Source organism: Erinaceus europaeus, chromosome 4 (assembly GCF_950295315.1).
Source record: "Erinaceus europaeus chromosome 4, mEriEur2.1, whole genome shotgun sequence".
NCBI lineage: Eukaryota > Metazoa > Chordata > Mammalia > Eulipotyphla > Erinaceidae > Erinaceus > Erinaceus europaeus.
The window spans coordinates 16,985,888-17,000,315 of NC_080165.1; the positions used below are offsets into that span (position 1 = coordinate 16,985,888).

Consider the following 14,428-nt stretch of genomic DNA (forward strand, 5'->3'; position numbering starts at 1 on the left):
TATGTGTACATGTATATACTTGTATATCAGAGCACTGATGAGCTCTGGCTTATGGTGGTGTGGGAGATTGAACCTGGGACTTAGGAGCCTCAAGCATGGAAGTCTTTTTGCATAACCATGATGCTATCTCCTTGTTGTTTTGGATGGGCTGGCTTCACGGGCGGGTAACAGATGACCAGGGGACTCATGGTTGAGCTGTACGCAGTATCTCTTTATTCGTGCAGGACGCAGCGCAATCTAAGCCGAGCTAGACTAAAACTAACACAACTACCAACTAACTAAAATGAACAATGATACTTACCTGGCAGGGGAGGTACCATGATCACGAAGGTGGTTTTCCCAGGGCGAGGCTTATCCATTGCACTCCAGATGTGCTGACCCCTGCGATTTCCCCAAATGTGGGAAACTCGACTGCATAATTTGTGGTAGTGGGGGACTGCGTTCGCCCTCTCCCCTGAAAAAAAAAAAGGAAAATAAATAAATAAATAAAATGAACAATGTTGTCCTTACATACTTTCCAAGTAGGGTGTAAATAAGATGTGATGTAGAGAGGGTGGAGAGAAAAGTGACTGGTGAAAATCAGGGTGTGACAAGGAGAGGGGGCAGAGCAGGCAAGAATTCTACCACTGAACCACTAATGCCCTAGAGGGAGTGTGGTGCTTTATGTAAATGTAAAAGTGATTTATGTAAATAGACCGCTTTGAATGGGATCAAACCAATCCCTATACAGGCATACTGGTGCTTGGCTAAGCAGAAGCCAGGGGGAGCTGGCATACTACCCAACATCGCCTCCCACCCTTAAATATCATATTTTGATATTGCTAAATTTGGGAGCCCTAGAAGGCACATTGTACTACACTGATGAGAACACTGTGTTTGACTGGTGCTTTGGACAGGTGATTTTGATCCTAAACACCAAAGGGTGGATTTCAAAGAGGGGAACTAGAGACTGAAAATGAGGTGCTGCCCAGCCTACAGAGGCCATGCCCACATTTCTTGGCATAAGAGAGAAGAAATATCTCAGGAAGTCTAAACCTTCTAGCCATACCTCCATCTCCCATGACAGACAGGAGAAGTCTTGTTTGAATATGTTCATGATTAGCCAAAAATTTATTCTCCTTTATATCTTGATGCTTTTTCAACCACTAGGTTCCATATGCTATCATGATGAGAACCTGACTTCCCTGGACAGATGACCTCACCATATGTCCTAGAGTACTGATTCCCCAGAGCCCTTGGCCCACTAGGGAAAGAGAGAGACATGCTGGGAGTATGGATCAACCTGCCAATGTCCATGTTCAGAGAGGAAGCAACTACAGAAGTCAGACCTTCTTCCTTCTGTACCCCATAATAACCCTGGGTCCATGCTCCCAGAGGGTTAAAGAATAGGAAAGCTCTTAGGGGAGGGGATTGGATATGGAGCTCTGGTGTTGAGAATTGTACCCCTCTTATCCTATGGTTTTGTCAATATTTCCATTTTGTAAATACATTTAAAAAAACTAAAATGAAAAAAATAAAAGAAAAAAGAAAGAAAAGAAAAAGAAAAAAGAATTGTCCTGACTGGGTCAGCAAGAAAGCTCATCCTTTGGGTGCCTGTTTAGCTTTGTATATGAGTGAGGGCCCTGTAACCCTGAGGGAAACTTGGGCCCTTCCTTCTGTCTTTCTGCCCTTCCTTCTATCTGAAAAAGTTGGCCCACAGTGGTAAAGCCAATAATGACAAAACAAAACATAACGAACAAGGGGCCCCCAGTGGTGGCACAGTGGGTTAAGTGCACATGGCACAAAGTGCAAGGACACACTTAATGATTCCAGTTCAAGCCCCTGGTTCCCCACCTGCAGGGTGGGTCACCTCACAAGCAGAGAAGCAGGTCTGCAAGTGTATATCTTTCTCTCCTTTTCTCTGTCGTCCCTTCCTCTCTCGATTTCTCTCTGTCCTATCCAACAATAATGACAGCAATGACAACAATAATAATAACAACAATAATGATAAACAACAAGGGCAACAAAAGGGGAAAATGGCCTCTAGGAGTCATGAATTATAGTGCAGGCACTGAGCCTCAACAGTAACCATGGAGGCAAATAAATAAATAAATAAAATAAAGACAGAAAAAGAAACAATTTGACATCAGTTTGTTTGGATAAATATAGCAGATGTTCCTTAAAGAGAAAGCTTTATGTAACAGAGTTTGGCTCTCATTTGAGACTGGGCAGGAAAGGATCCAATCTGTCCACTTGCAAGTGGATTGTCAATGGGCACTCTTGGTATGCTTCTAAATTCTGCTTCTAAAAACCCTTCTGTTACATTGTTTGACGTTGTGGTCTATTTACATGGTCATTCTGTTACATTGGTTTAATCCTCACTCCCCCTGCCTCCGGGACATTGATTTGGCCCTCGCTCCCCCTGCCTCTGGGACATTGGTTTAGTCCTCGCTGGTTCGCTCTCTTTTCTTCTCCCCACCCCCTATCGTATGTACTTCCTTTGTTCCTGACTCTTCCACCTCAGGAGAGATGCAGGGGAGAATTGTGTTGTTATTAGAAGAGATTAGATTGTTGAACCGCATCTCTGCTCATCAATAAAGAGATACTGCCTCCCAGCTCAGCCATGAGTCCCTCCCTGGTCGTCTCTCTCTCCCTCCCGCGAAGCCAGCCCAGCAGGGTACTTGCTGTCTTTTCTTAAATTTATTTATAAATAAAAAATATTGACAAGACCATAGAGTAAGAGGGCTACAATTCTACACAATTCCCGCCCTCAGTGCTCCATATCCAGTCCTGTACCTTGATAGCTTCCCTGTTCTTTATCCTTCTGGTAGCATGGACCCAGGATAATTATGGGGTGCAGAAGGTGGAAGGCTTGGCTTCTGTAACTGCTTCTCTGCTGAACATGGGCATTGGCAGGTTGATCCATATTCCCAGCCTGTTTCTATCTTTCCCTAGTGGGATTTTTAGTCCTATTTCTGACTCTGACACCATCTCCCCAGACAAAACCTTTGGTTCACCTGCATGTTAGCTGTCAGGCTCAGGCAAAGTTTAGTAAAGTCATGGGCCCTTGGAATATACCTAAAGTAGAACCCAAATCTCATCTGCTATATTCTAGCCTTCAGTTTTCTGATTATTAAACAATGTTTTTCTGCTTTATATCTAAATGTTTTTCTCAGCCACCAAGTTGCAGATGCTACCATGATGCCAAAGTGATTTCCCTGGGCAGATGGCCTCACCAGCGTGTCCGGAAACCCCAGCTCTCCAATGAGCCCTTTTTAAACTTGCAAAAGTCACATAGTCCCTTTAGATTATTTTTTGTATAGTTGTGGAAATTAATAAAGAGAGTTAAAATGCTTATACATACCCTATTGTTATTAGAGTATATAGACATGGAGACAAAAATTCAGATGGAGGAGAACTTGTGACAGCACCCAAGATGTTTGAGACCCTAAGCAATGCATCAGCATGAAGAGATAGGTCAGCTAGTACCTAATCAGAGTGAGAACTGTGCAGTCAAAGACGTCCACCTACTTTTACCTGGGTGAATCATAAGCACTGAGTCATCCTATACAAATATGAACTAATCAATCACAAATGGGTGTAGCAAGTTTGGGGTGCCTTCTTGCCTACCTCTTCTTTCTCTGATGGTGTACTATAAAATTAAGGAGATGTTTTACTCCAGCTGCAGCATTTTTCTCTGAGTTAAACCCACATTCTAATTGGAATATGCATCTCCTCCCCCCATTTTTGTTATTAGTGGCATTTTCTACTCCTTGAGGAATGTGGGGCCAGGAATCTCACACGTTTCAAGTTCAAGCCCACACTCCACATCTGATGTGTGCCTTTTCCCTAAATAAATCTATATGACTTTATTTGATTATTAGTGTTAATGAGAGAGATGCAAAGAGACAAAGACCAGAGCTCCTCATCTCTGACTTATAGCAGTGCTGAGGATTGAACCTGGGGTCTTAGAGCTTCAGGCATGAAAGCCTTTATGCAAAACATTTATGCCATTACCCCAGGTCCCATCTATAAACTTTATTATGACCTTTTGATGTACCTTGTGAATTCTTTCTAGGTTGACACAGAAAACCTCTCTACCTAGCCAGTTACAGTGCTTGTTTGTGTTAAGGTATCCACTTACCCTTCCATAACCAAGTGAAGGGAGATATAAACTTATTGTCAAAAATTAGAGTTAACATCCGTATTGTTAAGATAGAATGTTGGTTCTTAGAAAGAGATTGTATTTACACTTACTAGCTAGAAAATAGAAAAAAACTCAACAGGAGGATTGGGGGGTGGTGAGCAGGTAGTGGAACATCTGATTAAGCATACATATCAGGCCCAGTGATAGCTCTGGTGGCAATACAGTGAGTGAATTCTCATTCAAATAACATTGGTGGTAAGAAAGGAACTGCATGTAGTTTGAATATCTATGGGACTTGGAGGAGAAGGGAATGATAGCTTATTGTAGAGAAAAGAGCTACAGTTTGACTATCTATTGACACTGGAAAGAGAACAATAGTTAATCATTAGCTCACATGGCTTCACTTCTTACACATAGCTGCCGAGAACCTGAACCCTGGCACACAGACAGTGGAGAGAATCTGTAATAAAGTTCCATTATATAGCTCAAAAGTAACCAAAAAAATGAGAACTGAGGCCACACAGAGGGCAGGGAGTTACATTTATTTTACATTAACGGGTTACAGGTCAGTTCCCACCAGACCTTCACACATTTGTGCCGCAGCAACCAGATTTTTTATTAGTGATTTAATAATAATTAATAAGATTATAAGAAAACAGGAGTACAATTCCACACAGTTCCCACCACCAGAGTTTCAAGTCCAATCCCCTTCATTGGAAGCTTCCCTATTCTTTATCCCTTTCTGGGAGTGTGGACCAAAATTCTTTACAGGGTGCAGAAAGTGGGAGTTCTGGCTTCTATAATTGCTTCTCCGCTGAACATGGAAGTTGGCAGGTCAATCCATACTCCCTGTCTGTTTTCATCTTTCCTAGAGGTGCAGGGCTTTGGAGAGGTGAGGTTCCAGGACACACTGGTGAGGCTGTATGCCCAAGGATGTCAGAATGGAATCATAGTAGCGTCTGCAATTTATTGGCTGAAAAGCAGTCAGATATAAAGCAAATTGTTCAAAAAACAGGAATCCCAACCTGTCAATGCCCATGTTCAGTGGGGAAGCAATTACAGAAACCAGACCTTCCACCTTCTGCACCCCACAAAGACTTTGGGTCCATACTCCCAGAGGGTTAAAGAATAGGAAAGCTATCAAGGGAGGGGATGGGATACAGAGTTCTGGTGGTGGGAATTGTGTGGATTTGTAACCCTCTTATCCTATGGTTCTGTCAGTGTTTTCTTTTTTAAATAAAATAAAATAAAGATAAAAAAATAAAAGTCATAGACTACATAGAACATACCTAAAATAGACTTCCTACCTTCTTTCCACAGGGAGATCATTAGTTTTGTTTTCTCTAGCACCCAGCTTTTATCAGTTTCCTGAGACTCCCAAAGAGACTTGATGGGCCTAGACTTTGAATAAATCCCTCTCTCCATTGTTATCAGTCATTTATATCAGGAACAACAAAATAGACCACTTTGTGGAACCCCCTCCCCCATAGGACCTTGCCCTCCACATGGACCAACAGTGGTAGAGAGTGTTCTATCCTCCAAGGGAGGATGGAAAACATATTCTATGCTACACCTGAGGAAGATGGGTCCTGATTTGGGGGCAGCTTGGAATGTTCCTACTCATGACCACAGAATGCGAGCTCAGATCTAGAGGGATGCAGAGGTCACATAGACTCGTAAGCTAATTATGGGCCCCAGATCACATCAAATGGATGGATTTTACAGTCAACAATATTTATACCCCTTTCCCACATTAGGGAGCTACATTCTTCCCTGATCCAGCTTTCTGGTCCTTTTCCCATCCATGACATCATCTCACCAGACAATAACTTGGATCCACTGGCATATCAGATTTCAGGCTCAGGGAAAAAAGGAAAAAAATAAAACAAACCAACAAAAAAAACTAGTATAGTAACAGGCCCTTTGGAATTTAACTAAAATATGCCTACTAGCTATCTACAAAATGGAGACCCCCCCCCATCTCTTCATCTGCACTATTCCAGCCTTTAGATCCATGACTGGTCAACAATTTATTTGGCATTGTATGTTAACTCTCTTTTCAACCACCAGGTTACAGATGCTAGCATGATGCTGACCAGACTTCCCTGGAAAGACAACCCCACCAATATGTCCTGGAACTCTGCTTCCCAGAGGCTTTCCCCACTAGTGAAAGAAAGAAAGAGGTAGGCTGGGAGTATGGATCAACCTGTCAATTCCTATGTTCACTGGCGAAGCAATTACAGAAGCCAGATCTTCAACCTTCTGCATCCCACAATGACCCTGGGTCCATACTCCCAGAGGGTTAAAGAATAGGAAAACTATCAGGGGAGGAGATGGGATATGGAGTTCTGGTGGTGGGAATTGTGTGGTTTAGTACCCCACTTTTACTATGGTTTTGTCAATGTTTCTTTTTTATAAATAAAAACATTTTTTAAAAGGCTGGTGCTAAGGTAGAAGGTTGTTCAGGCCTGATCAGAATCAACTTGAACCCCATTAAGGAAAAATAAATGTAACCTGCCCTCCACGTGTCCTCATTCTAATTCTTGGGCTACATCTGAGCTGCAACACTGGAGAGCAGAAACATGAGGATTTTTCTGTAGCATCACCTGTATGCAAATGAAAGGAGGAAACTGAGGCATCCTGGTCTAGGACTTTCAGCTCCAAAGCACTCCAGCCATGCCCCATGAGAAATGAACCATGTTCTCTGACAAGAGCTGGAGACCAGCTAGAGCAAAGTCAGCCTTTGCTTATCCCTGTCCCTTGCAGCCATGCAGCGGTTGAAGTGAAGGAGTTATTCAGGACTAACCTTCAGAGTCTGCTAGCTAACTGCTTTCTCTCTTCCACATGCTTGGTGCAGCTCCAACCCACTTCTGTGTGCTCTCAGACTTCTCCCCACTGGGAAATGGCAGATCAATTTCCTAATCTTTTGAAGAATGTTCCAGATAAGGACAATTGCTGTCACTCTTACATTAGCAGGAAAAAGTTTGCATTTCAAAAGTTCCTTGCCATGAGCTCTGAATACAGACTGTTGTCCAGTTGAAACTTCAGACCTGCATTTTGGTGAGCCAACCCATTTTTCATCTGAGTCTTAGAGTGGAAATAAAACTCGGTTCATATATCTAACTCCTGGAGGGACGAATTCTAACTTAGGAGATTTAACCCTCCCATAGAAGAGAGATTTTCACTCTTGAGAGAAATATTGTGCTGAGGTCTGAGGCCCAGATTCTTCTGCTTGTCTCAGTTGATCTGCAGTGGCCTGTGTGTGCAATCTCTGATCTTCTGGAACTCAGTTTTCTTACTTGTATAATTGGAGCAAAATATATTTTCTTTTGCACACTTCTTAAATCCACATAGGACTAAAAACACACAAAAAATAATACCATTATGATGTTTTGAATATCAAGAAAATGAAATGTAGACTTAGATACGATTCCAAAAGTAGTCTGACAATTCTCTTCTCAGTGATATTTCAGGATAAGGATGTTCTTGGGTAATTCAGACATCCAAGTTGGGGTTATGGAGCAAAGTGGGGTTCAGTGACTAGGATGGGTTCAGGATTCAGGGAGGGGAGGCTTAGAGAGAGCGGGAGGAATAAAGGTAGGTTGAGAAATGAGAACTGAAGCAGAGTCCAAAAATAATATAATTAAAAAATCTCACAACTGCTGGTAATAAAAAGAAAAAAACAAAAAGTTGGAGAGAGACACACACGAGAGAGAGAGAGAGAGAGGAAAAGGTAAAGATGTCCTTGGCTGTTGGGGAGAAAGCAACTCATTTTTCCATCCCCCAACAGGGAAAAAAAAAGGAGGTTACTTACTCAAATCATTTCTAAAATCAAACCTTCTTTCTCCTAGTCCTCTCCAAATATATAGATTTGAAATGAAAAATCTATAGGGTCCTGGTGAATGCCAACTTCTACAGTTTAGCATCTCAGTGGTGGGCTCTGAGTGGTGGGGTCTGATGGTAGTCAACCTGTTCTCACCTTCACTGTCAGCACCTTGATGGACTCCCTGATTAGGGCCCCAGCTGATGGAATGGCCTGATAGTGACTAAAGAGTCATTGTTAAAGTATGCCATTCTCTTGTCCTCTTTCAGCTTTTGCAGTCCTTGCTTTGATAAGGTTAGCTTTGGAGTGAGTAAAATAGGAAGCAGGTGAGGAGGGTATCTAAGTCTAAGTGGACACTATTTCATTAGGAACTTGATACTGACTCACTACAGACTACTGTGCATTTTTGCTTTAAGGTATATATTTTGCCCAAATTTATGGATACATATGAACATATGCTCTATCTTATGGGACCTGGTCTATATCTAGATTTTGGGACTTTGTTAGGAAGTGAAGTACCTGGAATGGAATTAGAGAATCCTATGAAAGGAAAGGTCTCACCCAAGTAATGAGGGTGAAGGGTTGACATTCCATGCCTGACATCTCTGGACACAGTCTGTAGTGAAGCATGCTGAGATGGTACTCATTGCATTGATCAGGTTGGGGTCAGGAGATGCAATATCATTTGGTGTGACTTGAGGAAAGCATGCAGGAAAGTGATCCCCAACCTAGAGGTACCAGGACTGGGGGAAATATGGGCTCTATAGTGGAAGTGAGAGGTTTTTGCTGCCTTAGGTTTTAAGAAGACAATAGATAGTTATTGCTATAATCATATTGTTTGGCAATTGGATTAACTTTTTAAAATCCCTTTCTTTAGGATTTTCTGTAAATTAAACACCATCACTATATTTTATGTCCTTTGACATTATTTGTATATAGCTATACCACCAGTTGCTTCTGTTCTCCCTGGACTAAGCTTTTAAGAGAGTCAACATATCAAAGTCTCAGCCTATGTATTAAAAAGACTCAGTTTGTGCTTTAAAAAATTTGGGACATTCAATCAGTTTTTCCCTTCTCATATTACTTAAATAGTGATTTATAGGACTACAAATTAATAGGAGTGTATATAAACACCATTCCCACACACCAAAAGAAGGTGTTCCATCCCATTCCCCCTGCCATGAAGCTGAATATTCACCCTCACCCTCAACCTAGGGTTTTTACTTTGGGGCCCTACTACAAATTTAGTCAGATCCTGCTTTGAGTTTCCCTTTCTGTTATTCTTTCTCAATTACTGTTTATGACTGGGATCATCCCATACACGTCTTATCTTTCTGACTTAGCTCACTTAACATAATTTTTTTGAGAATGGAGGGGGTGGTAGAGGAGAGAGACAGACACCTTCACCATTCATGAAGGTTTCCCCCTGTAGGTGGAAACCAGGGGATTGAACCTAGGTGCACTTGGCTGTAACGTGTGCTCAGCCAAGTGCACCACCACCTGGCTCCCCACCGGAGCTCCCATTGTCTTATGTGGCTATTTCAATTTCATTTAATTATCATAAAATACAGCCTCATACAACACTTTTCAAACAATCAGTAGCCACACGGCTGGCTGATTATAAACATGTGAAATTCCTATTCTGCCACCCACCTCATTGAAGCAGCGGTTCTCTATGTTAATTTTCAAACTTATTTGGGGAAGGGTAGGGTCATCATGATGCCAGCTTCTGAATCCCACCCAGAGAGGTGTTATCAGGAGGTACCTACCTTCCCAGTAGGGTTTTCCTTCCCCGAGTCCATCTGGGAGACCTCACAGCAGAGATGCTACCACTGAGTTTCCTTCCTCAGGGTATAACTATGGACCAAGCCCCAGCTCGTAGATGGGAGCCCCATCTCCAGTTAAATGCAAGCACATTGCCTGAGCTTTCCCTCCTGCTTTCTAGCTCTGATTTGGGTGTACCTGACTCTGCTCTCCTGGGCTTCCTAATGCATGTTGGAGGCAGATGTCAGACAGTTGTGATCAGTGCCTCATCCTTCCATTGTTTCCCTAATTTCATTTCAGAAAATGACTGATGGGGAGAGAGACGCAGAGCAGAGACTAATTCCCAGCTAATTCTTCAAAACAGTCATGACTGGCTAAACCAAATGTGGTGGATGTTTTTTTATTTAATATCCAAAATTGCCAGGATTCCCTGAGAGCTGCTGTCAGTGGACTCTCCTGCAGATTCCTTCAGAGGGCAGGGTGGAAAGATTTAGATTAAAACCCAGAAATGTGGTGAGTCAGATAGACAGTCCACCAGGGAGTGAGCCCGCTGTGTTATGAGTGTACCCCAGGCCCATGTCCGGTACCCACTGCACTTGGGAAATTTCTGGCTTTGGTGGTGTCTCTTCCTCTCTTCCCTCTTTCTATCTCAACAGGTTGACCCACACTGATGAAGACCTGACAGCTACCAAGAAGAGAGCAAGCTGGGGTCGGGCAGTGGCACACGTAGTTAAGTACACAAGAACCAGAGTTCATGTTACTGCTTCCCACAGGTAAAGGGGAAGTTTCACAAGCAGTGAAACAAGTCTGCAGGTGTCTTTATCTCCCTTCTTTCTCAGTTTCTCGCTGTCTTTTTCTGTTTTTAATATTTATTTATTTCCTTTTGTTGCCCTTGTTTTTTTGTTGTTGTTGTAGTTATTACTGTTATTGTTATTGATGTTGCCATTCTTGGATAGGACAGAGAGAAATGGAGAGAAGAGGGAAAGACAGAGAGGGGGAGAGAAAGATAGACACCTGCAGACCTGCTTCACCACCTGTGAAGCAACTCCCCTGCAGGTGGGGAGCCGGAGCTTGAACCAGGATCCTTACGTCAGTCCTTGAGCTTTGTGCCACCTGTGCTTAACCCACTGCACTATGACCCAACTCCGCCTCTCTGTCTTTTTCTTACTAAACAATAATAAGGTGGAGGGGTATTGTCACTGGGGATGGTGATAACCCTGGTGACAATGGGAGAGAGAGAGAGAGACAGAGAGAGACAGAGAGAGAGAGAGAGAGAGAGGAGAGAGATACAAACACACAGAGAGAACAAGTACAAAAACAACCTTGGCAGGTGATCCAAGGTCTCAGCTGTTGGCATGGACTTGGTTGAGCAGACCACACACCAAGGTGATATAGTGCCATGTTTTCCTCAAGTCACAGATGCCACTGGGACATGAGATACCTCTGTGTGCCAGCCTAGACTTACCTCTAGGCTCTCTTCTCCATCATCTTGAGCATGGATAGTTCCTTGATGAGGCTGTCTGTGAGTCCTTGCAGCCTTCAAGATGAAGATGCAGTGGGGGACCTCATTCAGTCAAACCCTGGTAAATCAGCATCAACCAACCTGGTGCTGTTTGACCATAAGTGTTGCAAAGAAGTCAGGGGCTGAGAGCAACTGGCAGGTAGGGGTCAGGGAAATAAGGCTGCATGGCTGGGCAAGGGACTCATCTGGTAGAACATCAGATTGTCCTGCCTGAGTCGGTATCAAATGTCCAGGAATGGTGGGTGTCAGGGCTTCTTCTCTCTGACTTATGTGACTCTCTTATATCTGATAACTAAAATAAGTCTTTACAAAAAGCACAGGTTAGATTAGAAGAAAAGGAGATAGAGTTTGCTATTCAGAATTGCCCTGCGGGAACGATGACCTCAGAACGGATGAACATCCAGGTCTGCAGGGGTTTATTCATCTATTGGACTGAGCCGTAGTAGTCAATAATTCAATGAGACTCTAATCCAGTTTTTTCCTTGAAAACCTGTCATCAGTGGACTCTGGGTAGAGCAGTTTACCCCTGTTATGTGGGTGGGTCACCCCGGTCTCAAGATGGAGGCTTTAAGGTCATGATGTCTGAAGCTTCTCTGGATGAGAAGAAATTCTGCCTCAAAACTAAAGTGTTGGGGGCCAGACATGGGCTCACTTAACTTAGCACTCATGTCACTATGTGCCAGGACCCAGGTTCAAGTCTCTGGTCCCTACCTGCAGAGGGCAGTTTCACAAGAAGTGAAGCAGCTCTGCAAATGTTTTTTCTTTTTCTCTCCCTCTCTGTCCACTCATACTCTCCCAACTTCTTTCTGTCCTGTCAAATATAAGTAAAACAAAAACAAAACAACAACAACAAAAATACCTGGAAGCATCAGGGCCAGAGAAATAGCTCACCAAGTAGAGTGCATGCCTGGCCATGCAGAGCCCTGGCTCCAACCTCCACACTACATGGGGGGGGGGGTTGGTAACAAAAGAATCTCTCTCTCTCTCTCTCTCCCTCTCTCTCTCCTCTCCCTCTTCCTCCCTCTCTCACCTTTCATTCTCTCTCTCTCTCTCTCTCCCTCTCTCTCTCTAAGTAAAAAGCTCTCAGAACAGAGAAATGATATATGCATGAGGCATTCACTGTGAAAATCAAGATAAATAAAAAACACAATGAAACAGAACCAAAAAGCTGGAGCATTGGTGCCTGCTGGCTGACAGCTCCAACCCTGCCATCTGCCTTACAGGGTTTGGTTGATACAGTCCCCACAATTCTAGCAGCCTGTCCCTTGTAATAAATCTCCTTTATTTCTTTTGCCAGTGAACCGTAATTTACTTATATTTAATTTTATTTTATAACAAACAGGCAGAAAGCCCTGTGTACATCAGAGATATACTTGGTGTTGCCTTACTTTTTGAACTGTAACAATTATATTCTCTCTCATTTTACTCAGGGCACTCCTTTGATGGAACGATGGAACTCACTCACATGAGGCTTCAACTACTCAGACACATGGAAAACTTCTGAGTGTTTATCTCCAGCCTGGTGCTCAGTCCTGACTCTGCAGTCATAAACTGGGCAGCCAGCTGGGCCCACAGGTCTGGCTGTTTCAGGAATCTGAGTCTTACCATGTCCAGCCTGCTGTGTATCCCTGGCACTCTCCTTTTCTGAGGACGTGACTCCCTTTCATTAAAATGGGGCTGACACAGATGGGGAGGTTCACTCTGTGTGTGTATGCAGCAAGAATGGAAGTTTGTTAAACTCATGAAGACACCACTCTGACCAAACTATTCCATCTCCTAGCCTGCAAGGCGCTGCTATATTGCCTTCATGGTCCAACCACAACCATTTCCTCTCTTGCAAAGTTAATCACCTTCAGTCACTAAACTAAGTAAGTTATGCTTATTTTTTATCATTTTTAAATTTTATTTTATTACAGATCCAGGTACCAATGCATGTGTGATTTCCACCAATGTTAGTTGCTTTTTTCCCCTCTTCCTTCCATTCTTTCTTTATAAAAAGAAAACATTGACAAAACCATAGGATAAGAGGGGTATACCTCCACACAATTCCCACCACCAGATCTCCATATCCCATCCCCTCCCCTTATAGCCCTCCTATTCTTTAACCCTCTGGCAGTATGGACCCAAGGTCATTGTGGGATGCAGAAGGTGGAAGGTTAGGCTTCTGTAATTGCTTCCCTACTGAACATGGACGTTGACAGGTTGATCATACTCCCAGCCTGCCTCTCTCTTTCCATAGTGGAGTGGGGCTCTGGGAAAGTGGAGCTTTGGGACACATTGGTGGGGTTGTCTTTCCAGGAAAGTCTGGTCGCATCATGCTAGCATCTGGAACCTGGTGAGTGGACATACAAACCCAATCAAATTATTGAACAATAATTAACCTAAAGACTGGAATAGTGCAGATGAAGAGTTGGGGGGTACTCCATTTTGTAGATATCTAGTAGGCATAATTAAGTTATATTCCAAAGGGCTTCCAGCTATACTAGTTTATTTTTTTCCTGAGCCTGAAATATGATATTCAGGTGGATGCAAGTTATTGTCTGGGAAGATGATATCATAGCAGGGAAAAGGACCAGAAAGCTGGATCAGGGAAGAGAGTAGCTCCCTAATATGGGAAAGGGGTATAAATATTGTTGAAGGTAAACCCCATGAATTTGATTTTGTCTGAGGCCCCTATTCAGCTTAGGAGCCTATGTGACCTCTGTATCCCTGTAGATCTGAGCTCACATTCTGTGATCATGTGTAGGAACAATCCAAGATTCCCCAATATAGACCCATCTTCCTTGGGTGCAGCACAGAGTATGTTGTCTATCCTCCCTTTGGAGGATGTCAGACTCTCTATCATCCATGTTGAAGGCAAGGTCCTATGGGGGTTCACAAAGGGATCTATTTTGTTGTTCCTGATACAGATGACCGGTAAAACTGGAAAGAGGGATTTATTTGAGGTCTAGGCCCATCATGTCTGTTTGGCAATCTAAGGACTCCCCGAACAGGGCCCCATCTGATGAGGTGACCTGATAGTAACTTTAGAGTCATCATTAAAGTATGCCAGTCCCTTGCCCTTACTCAGCTTTTGTAGTCCTTGCTTTAGTAAGGTTATCTTTGGAGTGAGTGAGAGAACTGTAATAGGGAGTAGGTGAGGAAGATATCTAAGTCTAATTAGATACTATTTCATTAGGAACTTTATACTGAC

General features: G+C 43.1%; 1 non-coding gene across 1 annotated transcript; it reads left to right on the top strand.

Moving 5' to 3' along the window:
• The first annotated feature begins 293 nt into the window (after positions 1-293).
• LOC132538339 (U1 spliceosomal RNA) lies at positions 294-457 on the top strand. Its single transcript, XR_009549736.1, has one exon. It is a non-coding gene; the product is annotated as a U1 spliceosomal RNA (small nuclear RNA).
• Positions 458-14,428: the final 13,971 nt, after the last annotated feature.